We start from the raw sequence: 15,117 nt of genomic DNA, 5'->3' as shown, positions 1-15,117 counted from the left end.
AAAGAAGGAAAGCGAAGATTCCAGATACCGGATTTATTTTTAACACCAAAGAAAAAGAAATGTTACAAAATGTGCTGAAAACCTTCTTTACATGAAGACTAAATGAAAAACTGGGATGTAGAATCTAAGAAGATATTGACCTATTAGAGACAAAATGTTAATCTATTAAACTGCATTGTGTAAAAATGAAATATAGAATATCAAAATAGACCATTACAAACACTGATTACAAAAAAATCTGCTTTCTTTGAGGGAATTAAAAAAAAGTGTTTGGTTTTTATATAAATGCATATATTTAACATTTAATGCATTTGAACCCAGACTACATTTGTTGATGCATTAAAGGCAGCGAGTCCCTCAGTGGCTGCTCCGTGCTGGAGGCCCTCTCTCACCAGGATCTGTTTGTCAGCTCACATGTTTACTGCATGGAGAATAAATGCAAAAAGCCAGATTTATATCACGTTAACATGGTTTGATGGCAGTCTGGCACTTTTGAAAAGATTCAGCCAGTGGGAACGCTCTGGCATCCCACTGGTTCCTGATTTTCCGCTAATGGTTTGAAATTCTTATCATATGAATAGGTTATTTTCTGTATCTTTATATGGTAAAGATATCAGTAAAAGTTTACTTTATACAAATCATTCCTGTTGAAACATCAAAGCAGTTTTAAATCTCAGGTCAGAGATAACCTGAACTATGAGAGAACATTACTAAAAGACACATAAAAATGATTTTTCCCTTTGCTTGGTGCTTCAACATCCAGGTTTGTGCTGCATTTAAAATATATTTAACAAACTTTATTTTCTGACAAATGTTTCCAGTGAAAGTAAAGGCTGAGGAATGCTGACAGGGATTAGAACCACCACTGCCAAATCTCACTGACCAGACTATCAGCCATGTATTTTAGAGAAAGACAATTTAAAGCTTTGACAACCAGCAATGACAAATTTTATACTATAAAATAGTTGAATAATACTACAAAAAAGTACAATTAACAACGCTAATTGAGCTTTCCTCCCTGTCGCGTCTGATGACCAACACTTCACTGTATAACGGTTCTTGCTTAAATATAAGATTTCGCACCAGTCCTGGTTTTAACGCAGAAAGCAATGATATATAGAAACATGGTAAATACACTGGCCTCATTACTCCCTACAACAATAACCCAGGCAGTGATTACCATGGCTTCCCCTCCCTACAGATTGCATGCACAGAGCCTACATGCGAATTATGGCAATAATCGTACTTCAATAGCAGATTTACTCTGCAGTTTTGTATAACTTTGTCACTTTTGAATAAATTTACAACTATTTCAAAGAAAAACAAAAAACTGTGAATGCCATCTACAAATTAAAAAAAAAAAGATGTAGTATCATACTATGTGTTGACAGTACCAATAACCCAAAGTGCAGATATTATAGTTATGGCACACTTAACAAATAACCACTTTAAACATCCTCAGGTATTGTTGAGACTTCTTGCAGGTGTTGGCCTTTCCAATACTTAACGTTCACCTCTGCAAGAAGCACACAACCCTGTCCACCTGAGCAGGCACACAGAAGAAATGAAGCTAATGATGCATCAACAGGTTGAGTCTGTGGTCCTTTTTTCCAAGCTTGTTTGGTCATCGTAGCACTGAGCCATAAAAGAGAAGCTCAATGAATGGCTTTAATGAAAAGTAGCCATATTTCCTATCAACCTACACCCATTTCTATCTTTCCACCATAAGAATCTTTTAATTTAATTCATGAATAATTAAAAATAAAAATGTGAAATTAAGATTATTCTCACACTAAAAAGCATTTCAGCCTATAATGTCTGAATACGTTATAAATGAGGGAGTAAGAACTAGTCTAATTCTTGTCATTTAAGCTATTTCTCAGTTAAATATTTAAGAGAAGTCTTGAATTTCACAAATGTTTTTTTATGAACATATAACAAGTAAAACATCCCTTCTATTTGTTTTAAAGTGTGTCACCGTAGATCAGAAGGCCTGAATATATAACGGAGCAAAAAGTCAAACATTTAAAGAACCAAAATTCAAAGGTGAACCATTACAGTCATAGAAAAAATATTTTTTATCCATAATGTAAGCCAGTTTGAAACTTTTGACTCCCATGGTCTCCTGTCACAGACATTATGCTGCAGTTCTCACAGCCTGTTAGCAGAACAACAAGCAGTGGGTGGCATTTCAATGGGTTTAAGTTTTTCTGCATGGGGTCACCTATTTTTAGCATGTATAAACTAAAATACAGCTGTTTACAGGAACACACACATTTATACAGATGGCGACAACATTTTGTCACTTATCAGTCGGCCTATATGCAGTTTTAAAGTGATTATTAGGCTCCCTCTAGTGGAGTATTTTTACACTTTTCACAGCTTTTTTTGTCTGTTTGACCCCGTGCTGTTCCTTTCTTCTATGTGTGAATTGTGCATATCATCCACGTCTATTCAACACGAGGCTCCTAGACCAGAGTGTGTTTGATTTTCATGTCAAAAACCCATAATTTTAGGTGTTTGGCTACTGCGCATAAAGAAAATTAACTTGATTTGCACAAGGTCCTGCTGCTCATGTGCTTTGTGTCACTGTCAAAAGAAACTGAACAAACACCACCTGCTTTTTGGCAACAGTGTAGAGCTGAGGGAAACTTCAGCAGGAATCATTCAGGAGGAGCTGTGACTTTGTATTATGGAAAAAAGAAATGATTTCTGAAAAAAATAAAAATCCCAAACATGCCAGTTTAGATTCTTACCTCACTTTAATTATTACTATTTCTAAAGTTTGCTTGTAATAATACAAATCTAAAACAAGAACGCATCATTAACTATTTAGGCTACTGTGTAAACAGCAAATTATTTTACATTTGCACATAAATTTTTGGTTGACTAAAATTTTAAGGTCTTCAGGTCTTGTGTTAGTCTTCAGGAATAGTTTCACAGGCTTTTTGAAGGACTTTTCAAAGCTCTTCTTTGAATGTTTTTGCCTTTTGTTCTGTTCCCACACTGTTGAGGTCTGGGCTCTAAGACCTTTTGCCACTGATTTTCAGTCCAGTTCTTGTGTCCTTTGGTATAACTCAGACTTTTCTCCCAGTAAGAATGGCCTCTGACAGCCATCCTTCCAGGAATACCATTTCTGATGAGGTTTCAGCAAACAGTCAATGGATCAACTGAAGGTCCAGATACATCTCTCTCAGGTCTTTAGACTTTTCTTCCTACTTTTTAAAGGACATCACTTTCCAGATACTGTTGATCTGCTTTTAATATATATATATATACAGTACAGACAGACAGATACTCTTTGGGAATCTCCTTGCTGGTGCAAAAACAACATTTCCTGTACCATTATTGCCATTTTTCTAGATTGAAATAAAGACAGAAAAGATTATGTGACAGACTTCTAATAAAGTGCCTAAGGATCCAGTTTACAATAATTTAAAAAATACATTTCTCTATGTACAAACACTGCCAATGTCGAAAGAAACACTTTGAAAGAGCTTCAGAAAGCCTGGAGAACAGTTACTAAAGAACACTTCAAAATATTGGAAGAAAGTCTGACTACTTTGAAGCAAAATGTTAACAAATGTGGGGTGGCTCAAGACTTGCATAGAACTACAATGATACTGGTAAAGTTGTATGGTAATACAGGCAAAAATGTATTCTTTAGTGTGAAACCATTTTAAGGCATTAATAAGCTTTGGTAGTTAAGATTTTCTTTGGTTGGGTGGCAGCTTTTATCACAAATAAACCACCAAGGGTCTTCACAGACTGCTGGAGTCAGTGAATTAGTTATACTGTGCCCTATGAGGCTGACTAGATGAGAACTATGCACATGAAAGACAACAGACTAGATGAGACACGGGCCTGGCAAATGATGTGAAAATGATGGAAAACCGTGACCTTTACCGGCGGGACAGACTGGTTTCTGTCTGTTAGACTGTGCTGCCATCTAGTGGTATAAGCAGGGATTACATCTGTCAGACACGTTTTCATTCTCATTTAGCTTTAATGTTGTAAAAATGTGTTTCAAATTTATCACTAAACCATATATGCACTAGTTTAAAAGCTGTTTGGGATTGTCAGTTAGAGAAGACAGAAGATTAACATCTTTAGGGTAAAACTCTTATTACCAGAATCATTATGTTAAACTGAAGTTTAAGTACATGTACAATATGCAAGATCATAACTTTAAAAAAAGGTACATCGTGTACAACAGCAAACTATCTGAAGTCACAAGAAGCACAAATGCAGAAATATACTGACTTTAACCTGTTTTTTTTTTTTTGTTTGTTTTTTTAAGAAAACAAGGGCATAAAATTTAACTTCAGCCCCATTTTACCAGCTGTTGATTCCCATTTATTTCAAAACGTTTGAAACTAAAAATAGCTCTGTGGTTCAATGCAAAGTCTGACTGCAGACGAGCCATTCGTCAAATCATTACCCTCTAAGCAAAGTGGTGCCATTTAAGTTTCTGGCTTGTTTGAGATTAAGCACACTGTCTCTAAACTCCTACAGACACCCAAAGTTCAGTAGTGAGAAAAAAAACTGAATCTTAACCAGGAGGTGAGTTGAAAAACACAACTGCAGCAATATGTCAGCCTTTATCAGCAACTGACATTCTGTGAACTCTTCACATTAATCTAAAACCACATTTGAGCCGTTTTCTACAGACAATCGAGATTATAAAGAGATGAAAGGTTTCTAATAAGTTAGTGTTGTCTCAGAAGCCGTTCTTTCTTCTCGTGTCTGTATGAGAATAATTGCTCATAGAAAACAAACATGTTTAATTTTTAATTCTTCCTAGAGATTTTTAACAGGTAATTGCTGTATAGTGTACTTTACCGAAACTTCAGTAATAATTACAAATCTCCAAAGGCATGTTTTCAATTTCAAAATCCATCAATATTTCTCAGGATAGCATTTTGTATTTCTTTTTTTAAAACATCTATAAATGACTAATAAGCTTAAGAATCTCAAAGATGAGATGGACATGATCCAAAGTCAAACTTTCAGCGTAGTAATCACTAGTCATGTGCTCATGGTAATCCCAACATGGCTGACCTCACTGCAACTCTGTTGCAGTCTCCAGTTTTCCAGTCTGAAACCTTCCTGCTTTTACACAACTTTTGAAGCATCCATCAGCTTTTTTCCATGTTCTCCAGATGTGGCTCAAACAGCTCAAGAGCAAGGTTAACATGATGCTTCCTTCCAAGCTGAAATATGGCCACAATAAACACAACTTCCACATTCATAGTAGTGCAGGTAAAGAAGCTGAGCCAAATTCAAGCTTTTCTAACCTAATCTTGACTGCAGCGCTTCTGAGATCTTCCCATGAACAATTCTCCAGAGGCGTGTCTCTCCCCTAATCAATCTGTACAAGAAACACCTGTGTATGTTTTAGGATAGTTGAGTTTGTATATTAAATTTGCGGTTTTGCTTTACACCATCAGTCCATCATGTTTTTTGTGGGTTCATTAAGGAGGCAAGGACAGATTGAATCATTATATTGTAGAAAATTCAGTTTGTGCTATTACTGCATAATTAAAATGTACTTGTCTTAAAGTGTCTTAAAACAGTCTTGGGCTTTACTCCTTTCTGTATTCAGTCATGTTATTGAGATAACCAGCATATGCTGACAATAAATGTACCATCTTTTTATGCCAGGACCTTATAAAAGTTAATAAGAATTCCAGGTTACTGAGTGCTTTAAATGGAGGAAAAATCATTTGACACAATAGACATGGTGACGTGTGCATATAAAGCTTAAGAAACTGGCAAAGTCTTATGTTTTTAACTAGAGGTTGAATAAGAACGGGATAGAGGCGGAGCACTTCATAAATTATATAAAAAACTTCGCTATAGGCTGAGTTTTCCCATAAACAGGTATGTTCCGCACAAAGCCAGATCACAAGCACATATTTTGATTCAAAGGCTGCAGCAAGAAAATGTCAGTTTTCTGAGGGTAGTTCAATAATCTATTGTTTACAAATAAGTTATTCATTTTCACTCAGTTTTCTTATTCCACTGAATGGACTTTTACCAGCAAAGCTAGCCTAACAGCTGATTTACCACATGGTCAAGGAACAGAGGAGTCAGTAGATACAGAGTCTAAAATATGTAGAATTATCACAACTTGTAAAGTGACTAATCAAAATGCTATAGTAACACTACTAAGCTTGAACCTCACCACAGAGGATTCAGGCACACCTCCTGGAGAGAAAAATAAATAAAAATCTACTGGAACATAAACCATGGAGAATTTACCTGTTCTACAAAGTAAAACCAAACAAAACAAAGTATACACACTTAATTCCCAAACTATGTGGTAAATTTAAAGTCGAAGAGCTCAATTCTAATGTTGAACAATCAGACCAATGAATGTTAAACAGCCTACTTTGACATATTTTTTCTCTTATCTTTTCTCTTGCTGTTTCTGAACTACACCACATCAGCTGTTATGCTCATAATAAAGGTAAAAATAATGTGCAAACACTGGTCTTACACATTTCCTAGAATTTGACTTGAACAGAAGCCTTGACATGATTTTGGCATTTGACAGAGTATTTGTGATTCTTCCTATAAATCAGACATGCCTTTGAACTGAACTAAAGTAGTTGGTGGTTCTACAGAATGAGGGAAATGAGAGCAAAATAAAGTACCAAAAATCTGACAAATAAATAAAAATATTTAATGTGTTATGTAAAACTACTGCTTTAACATGCTACATGCTTTTGCTAAGAAAAGGATTTAAAAAGAAAGCATGGTACCTTCTTGCTTGGGCTTCTTCCTACTCAGGAAAGTTGTGTCAAGACCTTGGCAGAGGGTGTCCGGAGCTGCAGTCACCATCACACCAACTTCACACAGCTGTGATAATGGTTATATATGCAGTAAATATGTGATAATTACTCCAATGGATGGCACCATAAATGAGTTTCCTTTCAGAACAGGTAAGTATAGCTTTGTCAAACCTACAGCACTGAAATGCCCAGAATCCTCCATGACTTTAAGACATCGCCCTGTCTTTGCTCAGCTGAACTCTGGAGTCATCCCATCTTGAGACAGCTGGTGACATTTCAACCAGCATCACTTAATTCACCCACCTTTTCACTTCTACCGATCTGCCGTAATTAAGCAGCGCATTCAGAATCTAAGGTGGAAGATATCAAATCCAAAGTCCCTTTCACAAAATCCAATCAGGTGTTAGCTGACCACGACAACCTGCTGTGGAGTTCATCTTTTCCAAGTGGAAAGTCAAAAAGGTGTGACGCAAATGAAGGGATGATTGCAGACGGAGAGAAGGCTGACAGAAAGACAGGTAAAGCACGGAGAGCTGAGAAGTTGAACGTCCTCCCATCTCGCAGCCCAGGAGGGTGAATGAAAGTCTGCCTCTCTGCCTCCTTTTATACTCCCCGTCTCTCTTCCCCTGCTGCCTCACTGTGGCTTTTACCCTGGCTTCAATGTGTGTGTGTGTGTGTGTGTGTGTGTGTAAAGAGAGAGACCTCTTTCAGAGCAGCAGGAATATATTATAACCCAAACAAAAGAAGCCAGCTTATTGTTTATGAATTACCAGCCTTCCAAAGCCAACAAAGGCCCCTATTTTCATAGAAAACTCCATTTTCATTTCAGCTCCATTTGATTACCAGAGCAAAGAAAATAAAAAGGCCTCTCCGGTCGCCACGTCCCAAAGGGATTCATTCCTTCTTCTTTCTCTCTTTCAGCTACATTGAAAAGGTTTCTTTATTGCTTTCTTTTCAGGAGCAACATCACATGGGCTTTTAGGAGTAAACCACTGACAAAAAATTAATGCTTGGCTATTTTGTACAATAGCAGAGCCTGGAAAGAGAGGAGACCTGTGTTGTCTCTGTCATCTTTCTTTCCCTTTTCTTCTGCTCCTTTCTGCAACTAGAGAAGTAAATTGCAGGGGCTGAAAATGAAAGGCAAGGCTTTGAAGGGAAAGAGGGAAAGGAAGAAGAAGGAGACAATGCAACAATACAAGTAAATAGAAATAATCATTAGCTATTGAACACAGTGAAGAGACAAAAGTACTGTACAGCCTGAGAGAAGTTTGAATGCATGTCTGCTGTGGAAGTGGCCCGTCACAAAACAGATACCTGTTGGATCCATGGCCAGAGACAATGCAACCCCTTTGGTCGGGCATCATTTCCTTCACAATGGGGTTGTCAATTGTACACATGAGCCATCTCTACGAGACAAGAGCAGGAATAATGTTTGGTTCACTGCAAAACTCAGATCCAGATCTGATCTTCACATTAGCTCTTTAACATTTTACTGACTTCTTACCAATTTCCCCAGAAAACTGACATTAACATTTATCTTTCACCTACTAAAAAAGTATTCTGCTGATTTAAGGGGAAAAACTGATTTTCTTTAAACTGAAAATTACGTTTTTTTTACTTTCCCAGCTGGAAAAGCTGCAGACCTGCTAATCATTTAAGGTTAATATGGTGCGTACAGTTTACAGTCTATTAGAGATGAACGATAACGATATTATTATATATATATATATGCTATATATCGGTATTGGCTGAAATTGGCTTTAAAATTAAATATCGGATGTCTGCCATTCCACCAATAAAATAACAGGCACTAGGAGAACAGTTTTAAATAGGATAGGATGCACATTTCTTACCTGCTTTGTTTAAAAGTAATTGTCATGATTCAATTTGACAAATTCTACATAATACAAGTTGAATCACAAGAAGTGAATTTTACATCATCCAGCTTTATTTTACATCTGCATTTCAACAGGCCAATTTGACAAAGAGTATGCAGAATATTACTGAATTTTAATTACACAACAGCAGAAACTAGATATCTCTGCAACCAATACTGATATTGCTTATTGGCCAATGGGTTGTAAAATATTGGCATATCGGATATTGGCCAAAATTGCAATATCATGCATCCCTACTGTCTATGAATCAGCTGTAAAATATGATTGTGGTGCATTATTTCATTAATGAATGCAAAGTTCAATAATCACTGTTTTGATCTGGTTTTTTTTGTTTTTTCATGAAACTCCAATACTTAGCTGGTGGGTTGCAGCTGGTTTTTGCTAAACTTCATTTTACTCTCTTTTGTGCTAAAACCAACTGCCTGCTCAAGCCAAACAGAAAAACAGACAGACTACACCACAATATAAAAGTCAGGCACTAAGCTGTTACATATTTACATCGTCTTTACTGTCCAAATATTTTTAATTGATGAATCTAACTTTCCTATAAACAGTTAAAAAGTTGGTTTAAAGGTACAGTGTGTAAGAATTACTGACATGTAGCACTTAAGATAGGCACGGAAATCACTTCAAATGGCAAATAGGGTGAGTAACTGAATTTTAATCACAGTTTTGATCTGGGTTTTCAACGATCATAAAAATGAAAGGATCCGATTATTTTTGTCCTTCGCAGTTTCCTCTTGTGCTGTTTCCAGTTGCAAATCGAGCGCCACTGGCATTGCAGACCCCTCCCACTGCTGCACACTCCCCCCACAGCCCGAGCCGCTTTGGTTTTATTCAGCGTGAGCTGCAAACACCTCGCCAGTTAAGGGCTGGACACACAGGAGGAGACGTCGCTCCTTCTCCATCATTTTCTGTGGAACTTGCGCGATGAGGCGAAAATCTCTACCCTCCTCCAGTCAAACGACGGGCAACATTCGTGCATGTGAAATGTTGCGCTCGTTCACGCAGACGTGCACACGGGGGCTTGTGAGGCGACACAAGAAAATAAGAAAATGTTAAATTTTTGGGAGTCGTGACTAAATAATCCACCAGCTCCCATAGACACAGAGAGACAACAAATGTTATAAACAAACAGAACCTTTTTCTCAATTAACACGGTGAACAACCCGGGATTTAAGAAACTCATCAACACTTTGGACAAACTACATCACTGCCATCTCGACACCATGTTAGTGGAGAGTCTCTCCTGCCCTGGATGATGGGTGGTGAGGGTGGACGTGGCTACAGTCCAATGTTTCACACCCGCTACGGACCTGTGGTCAAGCCGTATCATAGAGCCGTATATAAATGTCGTGCTACATTTTATTGACGTGGATTTCAACGTGAAGACAAAATGTCTCTAGACTCATTTTTTCCAGATCACACCAGGCAGACCATAGCTGCTGGTCTGAGACAAACTACAGCTACGGGGACCTGGTGGAAAGAAACTAGTCTGGATTCTCTCTCTTTCTCTAATCGTGTTAAATAATCGAGATCTCAATTTCAATCAAAATAATTGGGATTATCAGTTTTCCCATAATCAAGCAGCCCTAATGGTAAGCACAGTTGTGAATGGACGGTAGCTGTCAGTGGCCAAAATTCTTCCAGACGAACATGTTTTCATCTGCGAGTGGATCCACTGGCATCAGGTGGAGCGATGGCTGCTCTACATGTGTACCATCAACTTCTATGGTCCTTTTAAGATGTTCCTTAGCTCAAACTGTTTTCTAGCACCTATTTTTAAAAAGCTGGTACTGCCAATTTTAAAGCTCAAAGGGTTCTCACTTCTTACACAGCTGTTTGTCCATTCAGAGACACCATAGTAAAATGGTGGCACAAATATGGCGGCTGCCACAACGAGTAGATAATGGCTCATTCTAAGAGAATAACAATAAAACTAGTATTTTAGCAGAGATACCAATAGAATATATATGAATATATATTTTTTCTGTCATTGACTATTGATTTTGTTTCATGCTGCACCTTTAATAAGCTATAAACACACTTTCTCTGTTCAAAACATTTTGATGGTACAGCTTCACTTGATCCAAAAACAACAACCTACCATGCTACAATATTGGCAAACAGATTACTAAAGGCATTGATATGACATTTTTTCTCTTTGTGGTCCCATTGAATTTACTTCAAGTCAGCTTACATAAGGATCCATTTATGTCCTGCACTGCATCCACATAACAGAGCTACTGGAAAGTTAAAAGTGGCCAAATTAAATCTGACTGTAAGACTAATCACTAATCAATGTAAAGCCATATTCAGTTAGCAGCACAAAACTGTGAAACCATTCTTTACATGGACTGTAGTGTAAATAAAGGTTGGTGGTTTCATATGAAGCTGATCCTTCAGCTGCTCCATCTCTTAACGATACTTCCTATTCGCCATAATTAAGAAACATCTATTCAGTAAAGTAACGTCTCCTTTAGCAGTTCTGCCTTATCTGATTTTCAAAACGAAAAACTTTATGGGCAATTAAAATCATACATTAGAAATTAGACTGCTCAAGGTCTGCTTATGTATACTGTGTTGACAATGCAGTTAAAAGATATTCCATCTATAATGTAATTTAAATATTTCTTTAAAGAAATGTCTTTTAGTTATAACTGATAAGTTACACCAAATGGCAGCATGAAAAAGTTGTCATGTTATGAAATAGCATCATACATTCATTGCCACTTATGTCCACGTTTACAAATTTAATGTAGTATTTTTTTATTCTCTTATTTTTGGTGTTATTTTGTATACATATTAAAGGATTGTGATCCAGCAACAAGCAGGCAAAAAAATAAAAATACATAAAAGTAATTAATTAATGGTGGAAATATTTCAGGAAAAAACAGCACAGCCGGGATAAAACTGCCACACACGCAGCGATCTCTACAAGTGTGTCAGCAAAACATGATAGGCAATGAAATTGCAGTTAACCTACTTTTAACAAGCGCTGCATGTTAAAAGTGAACAAGCAGTTTCATAAGTGTTAACAGATATTTTGACAGGTAGATGTAGCAAACTGAAGGCTATATAGAGACATATGAGCATTGAGCTCCAGGCAAAATCCAGAAAATCCCTATTTTGAAAAGAAAAAAGGCACCATGTCGGCACACGTTCACTGTTAACTTGAGGATGCTCTTTCATCTCTCACTTTACCTTCTTTTTTTTTGTCCTCCTGAATGAATATTTGGCTCGAGACAAAAGGTGAACTAATCAATTATTCCTCTTGCAGGGCTTGGGTGCTGTTGTGAAAAGCGTTGACATTTGAGCTTTCCAGAAGACATCTGCAAATTTATATGCCTTCCATTGTGTGAGGCAGCCCGCCTGTATCAAAGGCTGTAAAAGGCCTTGTCAATTTCGTAGGGACAACTCCACAAAGACTCCTTTCTTCTCTGTTGTTATGGGAATAATGCTTTTCACTGGTGTCCTGCCAAAACCTCTTGGCAATCTTGCCATGTGATGTTATTGATTGCATTGATAACAGACATCTCTACCATGGAAACCATCAAACTGATGCATTGTGAAACATCACACATGCATATTTGGTGACTAAATGCAAAACAGCCTTATCAATCAAGGCTTTGCACAGAAAACCTGTGTACAGTAGATTATTCTTCCACATTCTACTTCCACATACAACGTTAGTTATCACAGCTAAATATAACTCACATCTTACTACTTATTTATCTCTGTATTGTATACAATAAAGCGAGGCATTTTTTACACACATCCTGGCAAAAATTGTATTGCTGGTGTCACTATTTAACAGTTATACAGTGTACTTTGTATAAAATCACATCAGGGGTTTTCTTGGTTCTTAATTTACTTCTAATAGTTAATCTAATGTAGTTAATTATCATAAGCCATCTGCTAAATATCCCTGTACAGGAAAACAAACATCTAACAAAATTAACTAAATTAAAAAGAACTACATATGATTCACTCTCTCTGTAGGCAGCATTTAAGAAGTGAACATGGGGACTATGTAGAAAAAAATATTAATTTCAGATGAAAAAAGGTGTATTGTACCAGATTTAGACACCAGCTAATTTCCATCTGCGATCCCAGGGCAGGTAAACAAATAAATATAGTCAAACCAAAACAATATAAATGCCATTAAACAAGCAACAACCCACTACAATAAACTCATAACTATAAAAATGTAAAATTAATCTAGTCCCCTATTCAGTTTCTAATCCAGTAGATTTAATAACTATCAAAATCAAATTATTAATGGTAATAAAAGAATAGGGAATATAATTATATCCTATAAAGTGGGCAGTGTGAATGTTACAGTGCATATTTTTTAAATGCTCTATAAATGAAGATGGTATTATAAAGCTTCTGTCATTTTTCATTCTTTTAAAAGCATCACTTCAGCCAGTCAAATCTTTAGTTTAATTTAAAAACAACAAATAAGGGGAGTAAGACTTGATTATAAGTCGTTGCTATTACCACACCTTACCTTAGCTGCTGCTGTCTGACCTGACCGCAACCTTGACGTTACTCTAATGTCAACAAGAAAACCAGCAAAAATACAAAACCACAAAGAAAAACAAACGGTGTATTTAACTTACATTTACTGTTGGCGTCCAACTTCCTTTTAAAGTCCTGTCCTGTCTTCGCTGCTTTGGTTTTCAGCTAACAGCTGCATTAGCAACAGCTGTTAGCAGCATAATAAACGCTGAAAAAACGTTAACACTGATGTGAGCTATCTCTCACAGCTGTTTGTTAAAATATCAGGTTGATATTTCTTGTATTTTGAAGCGTGTTTAGTGTGTGAACTGATTTTACAACTTACTTTAAAAGTTTATTTTCCTACGAGGTATCCATGTCCCGGGACCGTTTGAAAGTAAAACTGATTTTAATCAGAGGATGTCAAGTTTCACCTGTGTCTCTTTTTCGTGAGGCTGCAATACCCATCTTCACCACCATGACTTAATAACATTAAACAGCCTTCAACATTTAAGGGGGCGCTGTTTCACTCCTTTGAGAAAAGTCGGTACATTCAGAAGAAGAAGTGAGAAAATTGATGAAACGCTGTTCAAGAGAGAAAAATTAACATTGAACAGTCAGTAAATTTGTGTTCTTTTGTCATGTTAAATAATTATGTTTATATGTTCTTTAATCTCTGGGAATCTTCTTAGTTTTTCCAGTCTCCAGAGGTCTGGAAGAAAATGTTTTGACATTTACAAATATTTAAAAGAATTTAAGTCATGGTTGCAAGACATGTGTAACGGGATATATATATTTTATTATAATAAATAATCAAATTTTTAATCATACTCCCATTAGACTGCACCTTGATCTTTAAAACTCAAGAAGTCCAAGTCAAAATCACAATTTTTCTGTGTGAAATTTCATTAAAAATGGGTTGAAGCAAAGCAGAAAACTGTTCTGTTTAGATTAATCAGATATGCCGCATCCTCTGAACTAATAAGGAATTTAGGCAGTTATATCAATCATTTATTTCCTTTTTTTCCAGAATAAAATGGTAAGTTGCTAAAAGTACAATTTTACTCCCGACTGTAACACACCAGCTTTAATCTATATAAAACTTTATTTTTGATGACAGGAATAGTTTCTATTGCTGATGTACAAACAGCAGCTGCACTGCACTTCGCACATCTCACATCGTATTAGTGGCAGTGCAGGTGCCAGCAACCTTTGAATAAGCCCTCCACTCCAGTGTAAATCTCTCATTGTTCAACTGGCAAAGGTGGTGAAGTGCACAACAAATCTCCATTATGTTGGAATAACAAATACACTGCAGTCCTTTCTTGTACTGAGATATTTCCACCTGCCTTTCAGCCTACAGAAAGCCTCTTCTACAGCACAAAGAGCACCAGTAGCTCCGAGATTGTACAGTTTCTGACTCCGTGCCAGCTGACAAAAGTCAAGAAAGGGTTTCAACCACTTGTGCAGTGTGAAAAAAAGGCCCAAACAATAAAAGGTTTGACTTACTCATAAAAACACTAACAGAATTTTCCCCATCAGAACAGCCAGTGCAGAACATCCCGTTGCCATCAGCAACCATTTGCAGAATGATGGAGCGCCAGCCTTTCATGCTGTAGAAATCTGGCACTGAGGAGGTTTTTCTATGGGGTTGCGCAAACCAACAATTGCACCAACACACAGAGGAACCCCCAAATCTCTCCTCAAAATAGTCTTGTCATCTCAGCTTGCTTTTCTTTGATGGGTATTTAAGTGAGTTTGAGTTCAGTGTGTGTTATGAAAGTCATAAAACTCTTGGAAACATAGACAAACAAAGGTCAGGCTTGTACAAATTAATGCAGCAAACTGAAAAATAACAGGAAATTTACTCAATACAGACATAACTTTTCATTTACAAAGATCCAAATCCACTGGAGACA

General features: G+C 36.8%; 1 long non-coding RNA gene across 2 annotated transcripts in view; it reads right to left on the bottom strand.

Moving 5' to 3' along the window:
- LOC121635215 overlaps positions 1–13,646 on the bottom strand; it is an 80,524-nt gene extending 66,878 nt beyond the window's left edge. Inside the window, exons 1-3 of one of the 2 annotated variants that reach the window (XR_006009364.1) lie at positions 13,545–13,646; positions 13,321–13,427; positions 8,112–8,203 (exon numbers count right to left, since the gene is read on the bottom strand). This is a non-coding gene — a long non-coding RNA (uncharacterized LOC121635215). The remainder of the gene's footprint in view (positions 1–8,111; positions 8,204–13,320; positions 13,428–13,544) is intronic. The other variant, XR_006009363.1, reaches the window with a different exon arrangement.
- Between the last annotated feature and the right edge of the window lie 1,471 nt (positions 13,647–15,117).

This window comes from Melanotaenia boesemani, chromosome 24, assembly GCF_017639745.1.
Source record: "Melanotaenia boesemani isolate fMelBoe1 chromosome 24, fMelBoe1.pri, whole genome shotgun sequence".
Taxonomy (NCBI): Eukaryota; Metazoa; Chordata; class Actinopteri; order Atheriniformes; family Melanotaeniidae; genus Melanotaenia; species Melanotaenia boesemani.
The sequence above is the reverse complement of the archived record's forward strand: the minus strand, read 5'-3'. Positions and strand labels throughout refer to the sequence as shown.